The following is a 15,339-nucleotide window of genomic DNA, read 5'->3' on the forward strand; positions in this document are numbered from 1 at the left end:
GATTTAGGGCAAATATATATAATATTTAATTATTAAACTTTTTCCAAGCTATAAATAGTTATTTCGTACGCGATTGTACCTTCCCAATAAGTTTCACACTTCCTAGAGAACTACACACTATAAATACGCTTTTCTCATTTTCTCTTCGATACATTTTCCACAAAATTAACGTTCTAAGAGTCAGAAAATTAACTTGCAATTTAGAATTTATTTATTGAGAGTTTTAAAGTTGTGCTGATTGTATCAATTGATACATGTTTAACTGTTATTAACTAATAAATATATTATTTTTTAGGATTTTCTGGACGTTATGCAAATCCTTTAATAAATAGGTGAAAAGAGAATGTTAAAATCAAATGTCAAATTCTTACTAACACCTACTTATCTTCGACATCTTATTATGACTTTAAACCACGAATAGACTCTATTTTAAAATATTTTTTAATACTATAGTATTGTGCCAATCATACAGCAATTTGGCCACACCCATTTTTCAAAATTTCATTTGAACGTCTCATCTTGACATCCGACCCTTTGTGCAAATGGAAGAACTACTTCCGGTCCACTTAATTAAGTTACACCGAGCCCTTTTTCTTTAGCCCAAATAAATTAATGACCCTTTTCTTGTTGTTTTGTGAAGTTGCCTAATGAAAGTATTTGGTGACAGCTGTTGGTTTCCTAATGTTATATTGTTAGTAGAGGAAAAAATTACATAAAATCTCTAATGACATCATTAAAGAGGAAAAATAGCAACAATTAAGAAATAATTGTTAGATTGTTGTTTTGCAACGATACCCATTGGTGATCATGTTACAAGGCTGACAACGCACTGGCGTACCAATGTAAATATATATATATTATAATAATGAATCGTGTATATTGATGATGTATATATATTGCAAGTAAAAACTTAAAGCGATATTTACATTTATTTACCACAATTTATTGAAGTAAGCTTTTTATACAAATAATTACTAACGATTACGCGTGTCAAGTACGTTTTTATTAATTTCAGCATATTACGAAAAAAAAAGTATACTTTATACAATTTATGAATTAGGCAATATATTTAAAATTACTGCAATTCTCTTCTGCAATTTCTTTGAAATCTACTTGAGCATATAAGCATTTCTTAATATCGTATTCCTAACACAGATGATAATAATTCTGGATTAGTCTTAGCTAAGTATTTTATTAATTTATTGTATTTTGGTCTGAAGTTTCGCACTTCTTGCACTTTACCAGATTTACTTAGTTATTTTTCTAATGTCTAGCTAGAATAAATCACTCTTAAGCGATAAGCCCATATTTAAGTACGTACTGTAGTGTGTACTTATGTTAACAAATACTTATTACCAAAACGCTTATAATGTATTGCGTTATAACTTTTGACCTTTCCATATTTTATACACAAATTTTATAAATTGAAACATCCACAGTACAGTCCATAACCAGAACGAAAAGTAAATCGCGAAGGCAATAAACAAAGTGAACCTTACGAAGCAATTTCATCGGCTTCCTTGCAAATTGAATGCGTTATTAGAAAAGTTAGAAGAATTATTACTGCAACCTCATTTAACCTAACGTAAGAAAAATTTGAAAGTTTGTGTTTGCATTTGCGTTTATAAGGAAATAAGGTACTAATTAGAGTTGTTACTCTAGAAATTGGAGATTTTAAAAGTACACTACTTAACAGTAGTACTGTACGTTATTTTCCTTTACATCCATAAAATACTGTACTTACAGTTACGGACTTTATTGAAGTAAAGGAACAGAAGAGGAACATAACTAGTACAGGAGAACACTTAAAACTTGAAGTTTTTTCCCCTTCAAATTGTCCTTGTCTAGAAAGACATCTCTCTCATCATTGACTCTAAATGAAGAATCAGATAAGTTATTTTTCGTTTAAATCAGAAGATACCGCTTAAGAATTGTACAAAATTGCCTTTTGAAAGCTTTTTCTACAAAGTATTTTCATGTTGAGGCATTTCTTGCGTTGGTATAAATTCGTTTTACATAATAGTAAGACATTTTTTCTGTTTATTAAAACTGAGATCCGTTAATCCATATTGAAATATGACGATTGCCATGGTTTATCTTGTTTGGACATGAACTTGCAGGATTACACGGCGCACATATTATCCGTGGATATTCAGCTCTTAGATCTTTCTGAACGCGATGGAGGCTCACTGGGGATGCTTTCTGCCCTATCCAGGGACCATAGGACAGTAAGAAAATCATTCATTTTTGTGCCCAATAAATATTTAACATGATTGTAAAATGGCTATACATATATGTAGTTAACAATGTTGGCGTAATTTCAAAGTAATTTTACAATAATCGTATCGAATATACGATAAACATACTACACATTTACAGCTTATCAACCTTTTCGCGCCTGCTACGGATTTGTTTCTAAACAACACACCGCGAAAACTAATTATAAACTTCCTAAGACTATAGTTTTATACTTGAAAATCACTTGCTTGCTCATTTTGTCACGATTATTTCGACAAAATTATTTCTCTCGCATTGCTTATTTGAGCTATTTATTCCACTTACCGCTTTATTTATTTATACATCGTTACGTTGAAAGAAAAGCAAATATCATAAAAACTATAAGGAATGCAACGGGTGGCTTTATTGCTAACAAGCGATCTCTTCCAGGCATCGATAGTAAGAGAAAAGCTAAGTTGAATTTTAAATGATGTTAGGGAGGTAGCGATTCGCATAGAGTCGAGCAGCGTAATTCTCAACTTACAATAGCAATAATATGAAGTATCGCTTATTCAGATTTTTTTATTGTATCGTTCCTTAATTAGGGAAATTAAAAAAAAAACTCCGCGAAATGAGTCTAAGTCAAAAAGTCAAATCATTGATTTCAATAAGGCATATTAAAAAGGTACTTTTTAATGTAAAATTTACAAGTTAAAAATATTAAAAAAAATACTTTAGTTGCCCCTTCCAAATGCAGAAGATTGGGTAAGAAACTCCATAATACTCTTTTAACATAGTTTTGACAATATTTTGTATACACTGATTTTATATTATATATGTAGACATTTATCTAGAACAAAAACAATTATACTGACATAAAATAAAGAATATTGCAGCAGATAACTAAATTATTATGTTGATACATCGTACTCAAATATTTACAAATATTTCAACTATAGATTGAACATACATTAATCGTTATAAAAAAGTGTGTGAACTTAGTCAAAAAAGAAAGAAAAATAAAAGCAAAAATAAACCTATATCACTGGATTAGCAACGACAGACAAGAGAGTATACTAGTCTGATACTAGTACAGATACCCGTAGCAAAGTTCTCAAATAAGCCACTACAAATTACACTAGTTTTTATTTAGTTTCAACAAAACGGTATTGAAACAACATGTAACGAAGAAAGTTCACTGAAACTTTGTTAATTTAGAGCTCTCGTTTTAACTTAAAATTACCTCGCGTTAATTTTTATGTTACGCGCGTTGTTTCAAATATTGGGTGATTTTATATGAAATATTTTACACTAAATTTGCGAGGAAAATATATTTTTATTTATTCTACCTGTAAGTGTATGTATCATTTGAAGCGTGTACAATAATTAATAGTTTACCAATATAATAAAATTGTTATACATCCATTCACTGATGAATACTGTATTGTCTATGGTATATATATGTATGGTTGTGGTATGAACAAAATCAACCAGCTGACTTTTTAAAACTCGAATGAAATTTAAATATATAATTTCTAATGATTCGAAAATTAAAATTGCTTCTTTACTGATGAATATATAACAAACATAGTTAACAAAACTATGTTTGTTATCTATTCATGTATATTTGCTTTGCATTCTATTATATTATACCGCTTAGAAATATTATCAATATCCTCTTAGCTTTAAGAATATATTTCTTAAAACCTTTCATTCGCCATGATGCTTAAATTTTTTAACATATATACTCTCACTCGGGGCGATAAATTCGTAGGTTACAGTTACTGATAAAAGTAAGTCATAAATGACCTCATGCCCATTTTGGTATCAATCGATAACGACGAGTCATTCACGATCCAAGATGACGCGTTGATCCACGGTTTTAGATCGTTAGGTCGTAAATCAACTGGAAATGAGGCTTTGATTCTTAAAGTGACTAACATTTTATAAATATGTCGAGTAAGCTCTGCTATGACTTTTATATTTAGTATACTGTTTGTCAGCTTCGCTGTTTGTAGAGTAGTGTTGGCCTAGTGGCTTCAGCGTGCGACTGTCATCCCTAAGGTTGTAGGTTCGATCCCCGGTGCACCAATGGACTTTCTGCCTACGTCCGCATTTAACATTCGCTTGACCGGCTTGCTTAGACCCAAAAAATCCACAGCGTCAGGTACAAAAGGCTCATCACCTACTTGCCTATTAGATTAACAAATGATCGTGAAACAGATACAGAAATCGGAGACCCAGACCTAAAAAGGTTTTAGCGCTATTTATTTATTTAATTTTACGCTGTTTGCGAAGTTTAAAGTGTTTTTAAATCTATATGCATTACATAACAATTTCTTATCAGAAGGCTATTTAGTATAATGTAATATTATGTAAAAGTGTAAAACTGAGAGCGCAACAACCCTACCATTATACCTAAGTAATTAATATATAAATATAATAAAATTACGTTATGTTTACACCTAGAGTCCAAACTTAATATTTAGAATAAATTTTCTTTTTGATTGAATGATGAATTGCCACTTGAGAGGATACGAGTTGATTTTTTTTCCAAATGTAATAAGACGTTGCTTTTTTCTTACCATATTCCTAATTATTTGGAGATGGCGTCGGTTAATTAGACATGTAGAAACAATATACTATTTGTTTTCTGCTATTGTCGATCGCATGTATTTCGCTATTCTATTTTTACGTCTAACTAATGTACTAAGTATCTTTTCATGACAGGGCTCACGAGACTGACGGCCAACGTCCAGTAATGGAGAGGCATCAAAAGAAGAAGTGTCATTCGTACAATTTATATTATCAAATGTCATTAAATAACGTCTGGGGACGTATTTTAATAACTTCCAATTACAATATGTTTGAGGGATTCTTCGCTTCTTCAAGTCGGCATTCAACATTTTCCTTATACCAAGCATATTAAAATACTATATTAAAAGGTGTTCCAGTCATACAGAAGTTAATTAAAGTCGTTCTAATTACTATTTCTATGAAAAACACAAATGTCTGACACGCGAGGTTTGACTTCATTACTTCGTGACGTTTCAATTATAACATCAAATAATAAATGTACCTATATATATGGTACATTTATTATTTAAACTACTAATATTATGGTGCTGTGGTTTATAAAATTTAATAAGGAAGCTAATTGTGTCATTGCTATTGGAAGTGTGTTTGCTTGCCTTTGAGTTAAATAAATATGAATAACATAAAACTATTAATTAATTAACACAAATTATACCCAAAGTATTAAAGATATGTTTTTTAAAATAAGTTTTACTTTGTAAAATTAATAAGTGTTTTACATGACATTTGGCCAAGTGCCAACAGAAATGAAAAAACGAGTTTTAGTGCGATAGTTGATAGAATGTCCGTATATTTTTAATGTAATCATTATATTAATTACATAAATATAGGTAGAAAAGTCAAAAAGACGTAATTTAAAAAAACGCTTTATTGATTTTTCTAAATTAAGAAATATAAAATAAACACAAAAACGCAAAGATATGACAAACGACACCAAAAATACTAACAACTATAACCTACCTTATCCAATAAATTTTCTTTAAAAAGTCACGCACAAAACACGTTAGAATATCCATTCAACAAAGTAGCACAGTACACGAATTCGTAATTCAAAATTCTTGTAGCACTATACGTAGCGCTGGTACTGACGTCTACGCGGCACTGCTACGCCATACTAACGGCTAGTATGCGCGCGCTTGAGTTTCAAACCCGACTGGTCTTATGACCTATTTGATACGGATTAAAATCGTTCGAATCTTCGTCCTTGCTTGTAATATTGTATGCGTATAACGTTTTCTTGTTAACAATTTAGTAAATGACTTATGTTTAATGTTTATTAAACTTATTATATTTAAATACAACAAAATGTAGTATCGCGTGGTAGGTATTGTCAAATTTCTGTATTGTATAGTTTAGAATCGACTTTAGAGAAACAATGTGTTAAAAACTGTTACTCTTTTCTGGAAAAAATTATACTCTAATTATATTTATTTTAAAATCGAATATTTTGTAAACCCTCATATTATAATTTGAAAAAAAATTTTTTTTTTAATTTGCACACAACATTAATTGTTCAACTGCATTATGTAACGTATATATTAAAAAATACTTAAGGTCTTAATTATACAATATAATAACATAGTTTTAGTTTATAATGGAGCATTTGCATTAACAAATAATAGCGTACCAATTTTTAAGAGGCCGGTAACGCACTCGCGAGCTCTCTGGGTCAATCTCAGTCCATGTCCATGAGTGTCCATGGGCGGCGGTATCACTAAACTTCAGGCGAGCATCCTACCAGTTTGCCCCTTGTTCTATTAAAAAAATCACAAAGTACCAAAGCGATTAAAAATTATTTCAGTGTAAGAAAGCTATATTATTTCTCATATAATCTTACGTAATATTTTTGTCCCTTACATAACAAATATTGAGCTTAAACTATGCAAATGTAGACATTTAAAAACTAAATGAAAAAAATACTTTTAATACGGTATTATTAATGAAATGAACCAACACACGAACGAGAGAACGAACGCTCGAAAACTCTATTAAATTTTAACGTCCACTTTATTCATCTCGTTATGGACTAACGGTCGTAGCCTTTAATCGAAATTTTTTTTTCGATTCGAAAAACTTTTTAACCAATATAAACCATCAACTGAAATTGTCGTCGTCCAATTAAGAGGTATTTACCAAACCGCTACGTTAAAATAATTACGTCACATGTAATAAATACGATTATATTGTCCGTGGGTTTTCGTTTTGAGCATATACTGTAATTATCATCATCAAATCCCTCTAATCTTATTATACTAGATGACCCGGCAAACGTTGTTTTACTATGTTAATAATTTCTGGAGAATTTCTTGTGTAGAAAAAGAAATTTTAGAAAGAAGAGTGAACATTAGGGTTGTATATATTTTAATTGCAACATAATTAAAAAATTAAAACAAAAATGTTGTCTAAATAAAAAAATGTGTGCGTGTACTAGTGTACACACGTAAGAAGTGAAACTTCCTTAATTTTCAAAAAATGATCTGCTTTATGCAACTTTACTGAAATTTGTTAAACAAAATAAAATTACAATGACATGAATACAAATAATACAATTATTTCATTTTACCTTATTACTACTGAGATCATTAAAAATTTCATTAATTGTAATATATTTATTACTATAATTGTTATCGTTATTATATATTTTTGTTATTTATGGCTTCAAATTTCTTCGAATCCATCTTAGTAGGGGCAAGAAAATAATGGCTCGTAACCGACAAATGTGACGCGTAACCCAAAAATGTGACTGTATTTTTTTTCCAACGCCGATAAAGAAGTTTCACTCCGAAAATAAAAAAGATAAAATTTGGGGTAGACACACACCTTATCAATTAGGGATTTCAATTTCAATAATTTCATAAGAATCGGTCAAGCTGTTTCGGAAGAGTATGGGAACGAACATTGTGACACGAGAATTTTATATATATAGAGATCATATATTATAATTTAAAAGGATGTGGACACACACCACAGGATTTGATTTATCTATTTTTAATTAGCCATCCGCTTATCTGTATTCCACTTGATGAAAAATTTAGATGAAGTGGATCAGACCCAGTTGAAAATTCAATTCGAGTTTTAACTATTGTTAGTAAAAAAATATCTAAATGACCGATGTCTCATTATGAAAGGAGTTACACACGAAAATGTTTAAGTCCTTCACTTGCCTCTTTCGAATTTGTTCTTTTAGATTTAATGGGGCGAATGCAGAACCATACGTATTCCAAACATACTTCCTAAATGTATAAAAATAGTAAAATGTAAGATTCAATGTGATGGTGAATCAGGCAGTAAATTTATTGAAATAGTATATATAAAATCGTCATTAATTGATTATGATCATTCGCAGAATATTAATTGAATTAATTCGATATTTCAGAATCCAAAAGCGTCGACAGTAAGCTTGTCGAAAAAATTAAAAGCTTCAGTTACGGCTTCATTCCGTAATGGTCTACGGCTATTAATTAAATTATTGGATAAACCTACACTGTTATTCCCACGCCCTTTTATTGCTTCTACTCATTCAAAAACGTTTAACCTCGTTATTTGGTTTTCAGAATTTTAAATTTATTTATTTCCAAAATACGATACTTACGAATTATGTTTAAATCTTACACACTATCTACAATTTTCATAATAGATATAAATATAAAGAAATTCAAAAACTTTGGTTCCTGTGGCAGTCTAGCTTAACACTGGCACCATTTCTCGTTCTTATTCGTTGGGCGCTGAAAGCACCATTCCATACATAGTGCAGAACAAACAAATAAATAATATAAAAGTACATTTACAATAACAGTTTTTGCACAAAATTACGTTTCATTGTGATTCGTATAGAGGCGCTATCGACCAACGACACGACATCATTACATCTTTTGTTTTACATTTTCACACCCCCTAGCCATTTCACCATACCATATAACTGAACCACATATATCGTTAATTTTTTTAGTAATTAAAAAACACGATTAAGCGTTTAAATTAATAATCATTTCAATATAAATATGTCGTAGTCAAAGCTGAGTGCTCTCGATTTAAAATACGGTTAACAAGACTTCAATTTTGACAATCTGAAATTCAAATCAATGATTTCATTACGTAAATGCGTTCCGTATAAACAAATTTACATGTCAAATGTCAATGAAAGTGCCTTAAATTTAACATTTCTTTTGTTGATGTTTTTCATTCGGGGATCAAAAACATTAGATGAATTAGATTATGTACCGAGTGTCGCCTATGCATAAACTCCGATTATTTTAACCTGATGCGAGGGACCACTTTAGTGAAATTCTTAACAGATATGAATGTGACAGTTTTGAATCGAAGAAGTTTTCTTTAAATAATTTGATATTTTTTACATAGAAAACATTTATCTCTCCATCTCATTTTATTTAATATTAAAAAAAGTTCAAAATTAATGTAATGTCATGAAGATCATGGTGCAGCTCCTTAGAACATTTTGAAAAAAACATGGCTATTAAAAAGAGTGGCGGAGAGTTTATTGCCAGTTATTCTCGTCCGTTCTACGAACTTGATTTGAGAACTGGCAATAAATGTAAAATTCGAAGCATTTAATATGTATTTCTTTATTGACGTTTAAGGGTACATTGTGTTACCTAAATCAATAAATTAATTTGAATTTTGTATTGAACAGACTCACAATAGTTATCCCAATCTTTTATAATTCGTTTGTATGAAAAAAATTCTAGAGGTTTATCGAATAATGTGAATATTTGTTACAAATACATTCACTAGTATTAAAAATAACATTTCATACGTTTATTGACTTTACACATATATTAAGCAAGGCCAAGTCTAAAAGCCGTTCCGAGCGTATTATTTGAAAAAGAATACCCACATTTGGTATTGAATGGTTAGGCTTTCAATATAATCGTCAAGATAAATTGTTACCGAAGAAATGTATGATCACTCATAACTTTTACTCCTAAGTCATACACAATCGTATTATATGTCTACAAATGTCGGACAAATTAAATAAAGGCTCTGTTATTTTTGAAGTAATTTAGAAATATACCAAGTAATCATTGTATATTTTATAATGTATATCAAATCAATTTATGTTAAACCAAACACAAGTCCTAATGCCTGTATGGTGGTCAGCTGTGGGGCTGAACCAATAAGCGTTACATCAAATTAATCCAACGATTCTCAAAATACTCAAGGGAATACTCCATGTACATTCACAATGACGACCTCCATCACGTCACCACAATTGTCAAAAAGATTGCTAGAGCCAACAAAAAAGGCTCCGCCGTGGGTCTAATGAGAAGATTGAAAAGGGCGTTCGAATTGCGAGTGCACGGTAGTCTTAAGTGCTAAACAGTGGTAAGTGAAAAATACAACACAAGAGCAAAGTGTCTTCCCCTTAATAGAGACTATGATTAGTTGGGCCATTTCTTAGTAGGAAATTAAGTAAGGCTACATCGTAGTGTTAAATTGTGTCTTTGTGCAGAGACAACTAATAAAAAATAAATATTAAACCACTGATTATATACCGGCCATAGACGTTATACACGAATGAAGCATTTAACTATGTATTTCTTTCACATTTTCCGAAAATTTGCCGGCAGTTTGAACATTACTGTAAAAGCAATACAGTTTATAATTGTAATCGTTTAATAAGAAAAAACCAACACTACAATTTGAAGTGTCGCTATAGCTTCAATATTAAATGAACCTTAATGCAATGTAATTGAATTCAATTTCTATTGTGACTTATAAACGCTTAAACAGATTGCATTCTTTGTGTTATTTCTTTTGTTAGAAATTAATGCGATTAGTATTAAAATATTAACGAAAATTAAATACATTAGCAACATAGAACTATATGAATATTTATTATGATAGTAATTAAATTATGATTAAAAAGTAGTTTGTACATAGACGTTACATTCATATGTACATGTTGTTAGGTACTTATTATCCTTTTTTATGTAATTGGAGGCAAATGGGTCAAAAAAGGAGGCTCACCTGATGTCAAGTGATTGCCAGAAGGCTCGTAAGTGTGTTGCTGGCCTTTTAAGAATTGGTACGCTTTTTTCTTGGAGGATAGTTGCATTGGTTCGGAAATACTGGTGTGAACAAGGTTTTGACACCGCCACTATATTTCCATATAGTGGTGGTGCGCGGCAATATCTTGTGCCTTGAGAAACCCAGTCATTATTGTCTTAAATTTCCAGTAATCCCGTGATCTGCAGTACTTTTTCGACCTCACTTCGTCTGTACACATGATGAGCAGATATTCAAGCCGAGTGGAAAGTAACATATGAAATGCGACGACGACTTTTTAATTCCTAAATAATTCCCACATATGAAATTGGCGTTTTGTATGGGACAAACAAAAAGTCGAATATTTTTAAATATAATATATTTAATTAATCAAAGTATGAACCATTGTTTTCTATGCACTTTTGCCATCTCATAGGTAGTTCATTGATCTCTTTACTAAAAGAACCAGTCGGACGGGAATCAATAAAATCTGTGAAGGTGATTTGGACTGCCCCATCAGATGTTTCCCTTGCAAGAAGTTGTCCAAATTTCGAAAAAAATGGTAATCTGTTGGAGCAAGGTCCGGGGAGTACGGAGGATGTCTTAGACATTCCAATTGAAGCTCTTCTAATTTGGTAGCCGTTTGTTGTGCAGTGTGTGGTCTAGCGTTGTCGTGAAGTAGCAGTGGCGTGGAGCGATTGACCAGCCTAGGTTGTTTAGGCGCTAGCTTTTCCATCATGGTTTGTAATTGCTGACAATAGACATCAGCCGTAATTGTCTGGCCAGATTTGAGAAAACTGCAGTGAACAATACCAGCACTAGTCCACCAAACGCTTACAAGTAACTTTTTTGGAGTTAATTTTCGCTTGGGGCAGGATATGGCTGGCTGGTCAGGATCCAACCATTGCGCTGAGCGCTTCCGATTATCGTAAAGAATCCATTTTTTCCCAGGTTTATGATTCGGTTTAAAATACCTTCATTATTCATGCCGGTTCAGTAATGTAACGCAGCAGTCGACGCGCGTTTGCCGGTCTGCTTCAGTCAATTCGTGAGGTACCCACTTTTCAAGCTTTTTAATCTTCCCAATTTGCTTCATGTGAATTAAAACAGTTTTATCACTAACACCGCAGCCTGCAGCTAACTCGAACGTGGTTTGCGATGGTTCCGCTTCCACAATAGCCTTCAATACTTCATTATCAACTTGGGTCCTCAGGCCGTCCACGGGGCTTGTTCTTCAGGTCGAAATTTCCAGAACGAAAACGTTGGAACCAAAAACGAACAGTGTTTTCTTTTCCAACATGACCGCCATACACATCATTCACTCTTCGAGTCGTTTCCGTAGCACTAGTGCCATGGCGGAACTCGTACTCATAAATAATGCGATACTTTAAGTTTTCCATTTTGTTAAATGAGTGACGCAGACAGAAAAAAAAACAGAAGAAAAAAACAAATTAATGACGGTCATCGAAGCACAAAAACATAAGTAAATAGCTGTACAAATTTGAATTTGAAATTCCTAACCAAAGAGGAGGTATTTGAGGTCAAAGTGGCCAGTACGACAAAACGCCAATTTCATATGTGAGGACCTAATATATATATTGTGCTGTTAAATATTGTATCATCCATCATCCATCAAACATCAAACATCACAATACGACAAAATCTAGAAATAACTACGCAAGGTTTTGCGTTTATAATTGAGCATAAATACGAAATAGTTATGAGCCTATTTTTTTTATTGTGGGCATCTAAGCTGTAGTCCGTAACAGTCAGTTGAATTTCCGCCGAAGTCAAAGTTAAGCAAGGCAAGTTCAGTATGAAGTAAAGAATTGACTCCGTTAGTGGTTAACGGGCATGACGCCTAACTCACCCTGAGTTACGTTACAGGAACTCATTCAATGTATGGTATGACGTCAAAATCAAACAAAATACAGATAAAGTAAAAAAGAATCGTTATCAACTAATAAGTAGAGAATTTCCAAGAGCCATTTCTTGTACAAAGATAATAGTCTATTATCTATTTTTAATTATATACTTACATAACAATAACCGGTTTCTTTAGTCTTCACAATGGATTCTATAAATAGACATAATAACTCGATTGAGGACTGAATGGTCCATGAATATTTAATTCTGTTGTTTAAGTCGCTATTTATATGATACACGAGTTATTTTATGAAATAATGCGATAAGTTTTGCTTATTCGAGCGCCTATTACACAAATAATGCCGTGGGTTGGTGGACTCAGTATCCGCACTTAGACTCATGAGTGGTACGTTAGTCCTGGATAATTTAGCCAGCCTAGCTCCTTCTAGAAGCACAGAAGTCTCCTGGGCAGTTCACAGGCTTCACGGAGTGACCTCACTGCTCCAAGGATTTCTGCAAATTGTTTAGCCACAGCCTCGTAATCCAGGACACCCATGTGATGACGGATTTCTCTGCGCTCGAACAGCCTCTGCACAAGGGGCTCTCTGTCACGCCTAGGACGAAAAGATGTTTATTAGGGAGACACTGACCCGTAATTGTCCCTATAATTGGTTTGAGATTGGTTCTGTTTTAGTTTAGAAGTCGCTTTGTTAGTTGCGGGTTCACTGCTAGCAGAGCCATTTTGGACTGTTTGCAGTCCGCACTTTGCAATTATCGCTGATGTTAGAGTTTAGCGGATTTCTGGCAAATCCAGAATAATGCCGTGGGAAAAATATTTCCTCGAGAAAGAAGTGGTGCGCAAAGCAACTAGGAGTAGTTATAACATACTTTTTTATATAACAGGCAGGAAGCTCACCTGGTGTTAAGTGATACCGTTCATAGATACGCCCATTGCCAGAGGCACCGCAAGGTCGATGCCAGCCTTCTAAAAAATTTTAAGTTCTTTTCGCTGTCTCGACGTCCGATGATATGATGATGACTAGCAGCTTCCCAGAACTGAATGTGCGTTTCGCCTGTCTTAGTTGTAAGATATATATTATCATATTATTATAAGTTTATTGTGTGTAATAATCTCTTTAAAAGGAAACAATATTTGAAAAACTCAATTATTTGAGCCAAACCCTAACCATTATAAGGGATAATTATTATTTTTCATATCCTAAGTAAAAGGAATAATTAAAAAACAGCGCAGGTGTTTGCTTATAAAATTGACATGAGAAAATTGTGGTTGGACCGTAATTATCAAGATGAAAGGGACTGTTTAGTGGTATAAGCATTAACTAGAGGTAAAAGGGTGTAATTTTGTCCCAGATAATGCATTAAAAATATATGTAGATATTCATAAGTTATGCACAATTTCACTTATGTAGGTAACCAATAATGTATAATTTTATGTTTTATTTAAGAGCGAAACTGAGCTGCCTTAAACGAGGAAAGTCCGCGGTCAAAATGATAAGACTCAGATAATATAAATTGAAAAAATAACTTAAATACAGGAGGATACATAAAATATATATTTGACTGATATTGGTTTATTTTCATGGATTTTTAAGTTTTAAACATGTCTTAAGTAACACCAAACAATTCGCACTCCTTTAAATAATAAGTGAAGACCTGGCTGACGTATGTTTTGGTTGAACAGTCTTCGATAATGAATTTGTCAAAGCACAGATAGGCACGATCAAATTTGGCACAGTTTTTTTGTCTTATATACTATTTAAGTACTAACAATTTTTACACAGTTTTCCCAAATCTGTCACGAATATATCCAGATTTGGTGCAGAACAAAGGAAACGGTTAAACAGCGAGATCATAAGCGGAATCGGTGACTGCTAGCGGAGGAGAGTTCAACTTTACAAGTACTTTTCAGATCTGCTTTATACTTCTTAGACTGACTAAACAATTCTGGAACTCCCCAAAGTAAGTGCAAAGTATATATCCGATTACTCTATCTATAGTTAAAATGAATCTTATCGAAAAAACTCCGTTACAAGCAGCTGTGATAGTATTTACGCCGATAAAGTTGCCTTATGAAATGTTTTGGTACTCTTTCTAGCATTCGATTATATTTTTGTTTATAGAATGATCGCTAATCTTCATTAGGAGTTGGCATTCTAAGAAAAATAACACATATATCTAAGTTAAATCAACAAAAAAGTGTTACCTCCAAAGTTTAGTTCGTAGACATATCCCCAGTTCTTATTTTTATTCAAAAGCATGTTCTAAGCTAGCCTTAAGCTCCTCTGTGTATCCAGACCTAAAGTATACAAATGCAATTTATATGCATTGGAGTTAGGCATGTTACACACGATTGGTACATTACCAATTCAGATGGGAACGTGAGGGCGATGTATCCCGAGGCTTTTACGCTGTTTGCTTTGGCCATGTGTACAGAGCCTTAGCAATTGGCTAAGTGGATACTCGCTTGAGAATATTCTGTCGGACTTTAAGCTCTTATAATACATTGAGAATTTGTAAGCAGTAATTTTACATGTATACTAATTTCATTTAATAAACCAATTTTTTATTTAATCTTTGAGTTTTGCTGCAAACAAATCGGGGCCCATTAATTTTTTAACACGCTCTTTCTTCCTT

The 15,339-nt window shown here is 32.5% G+C and overlaps 1 protein-coding gene across 1 annotated transcript in view; it reads right to left on the minus strand.

Annotated features, from left to right (window-relative positions):
- The window catches only part of LOC123713995 (head-specific guanylate cyclase), an 85,952-nt gene extending 80,052 nt beyond the window's left edge, over window positions 1-5,900 (minus strand). Inside the window, exon 1 of the mRNA XM_045667955.1 lies at window positions 5,773-5,900. The gene's annotated coding sequence lies outside the window, so the exon portion shown is untranslated. The remainder of the gene's footprint in view (window positions 1-5,772) is intronic.
- Window positions 5,901-15,339: the final 9,439 nt, after the last annotated feature.

The sequence above is a fragment of the Pieris brassicae genome, chromosome 1 (assembly GCF_905147105.1).
Source record: "Pieris brassicae chromosome 1, ilPieBrab1.1, whole genome shotgun sequence".
NCBI classification, from domain to species: domain Eukaryota; kingdom Metazoa; phylum Arthropoda; class Insecta; order Lepidoptera; family Pieridae; genus Pieris; species Pieris brassicae.